Source organism: Hipposideros armiger, unplaced genomic scaffold (assembly GCF_001890085.2).
Source record: "Hipposideros armiger isolate ML-2016 unplaced genomic scaffold, ASM189008v1 scaffold_808, whole genome shotgun sequence".
Taxonomy (NCBI): Eukaryota; Metazoa; Chordata; class Mammalia; order Chiroptera; family Hipposideridae; genus Hipposideros; species Hipposideros armiger.
In genome coordinates, this window is record NW_017732158.1 from 62,404 (window position 1) to 63,624 (window position 1,221).

A 1,221-nucleotide genomic window follows, 5' to 3' on the forward strand; every position below is an offset into this window, starting at 1 on the left:
AAAAAGAAATCGAAACCTAAGGATGACCAATCACAAACATCCAACTAGACTTTTCCAAATAAGGTAACCACTTAAGCTATAGCCAATCAAATAATATCCTGGCTTTGATCCTGCGTCTTCTTTATAAAAGTCTTTTCCCCAAGCTCCTGTCAGTGGAGTGCTCCTAACCATTTCCAGTCTGCTGCTGCAGTATTCAAATCAATTTCTGCTCAAATAAATTCTTTAAAAATTTTAATATGCCTCAGTTTATCTTTTAAAACTTCTCAGCCTCCCATCACTGAAATTTTGCTTCAAGGAGGAGCTCACCAAGGCAAGCCTTTTAAGGTTCCCAAACCTGGCCACATGTCAGAATCACTTGGTGGGTTTGTTACACACAGATTCGCAGGCCTGGTCTCAGACCCCCTGAGTTAGAATCTCCAGGGGTTTCCCAAGTGATGTGGATGCACCTAGCCCAATACCTGTTCATTCAGTGGAACAAAAGTGAACTAAACTCAGCCCTCCTCTGTGTGTGCTCTCTGATGCAGCAAATTTCATTTTTAGAGAACTGTGTCTGGCTTGTCTCCTTTTAAAGTGCAGATGCTCTGGGGAATATCTCTTACCAATGACACATTATGTATCTCTCATCAGTCTTACATGGAAAGGGAAAGGAGACACAGAAAAAAAGAAGTTTGCCCTCCTTCCCAGTTAACCTGAAGCCCAACTCTATGCTCCACTTTCTCCCAGGCAGAGCTTTATGGTTGTTCCCAACTACATTCTTGGCTCCACAGCTACACTTTTGGGGAGTAAACACTTTAGTTGTGTGTGTGTGTTACACGAGTCCTGTTTGTACTATTTTTTAATAAGGTTACTGGCATTAGAAGGACAAACATTTTTCTAGGTACAACAGATATATATGATATATCATTGTCTTTTCTCTCCAAAGATGAAATGAGCAGTTAGAGTGGGAGTGGGAGAGACAACCAACAGGATTGATGGTCCTCCCCCAAAAAACTGCATGTATCCGTCTGCCACAGTTTGAGGCCCTGCCCCTGGGGGCTTTCCCTCCCTCCGAAGGCTTTGTTCACTCAAAAGAAGGGCTGCAATCCTCCCAGCAACAGGCCAGCAGCTCTGCTTTCCCAGGCACTCAAGTAGCAAAGGTCACGTCACATGATGCTTTGGCTTGGGGAACCCTGCAAGCAGCTCTGCTTCTTCCAAACTTGAGATGAGGGTGTTTGTTAGTAC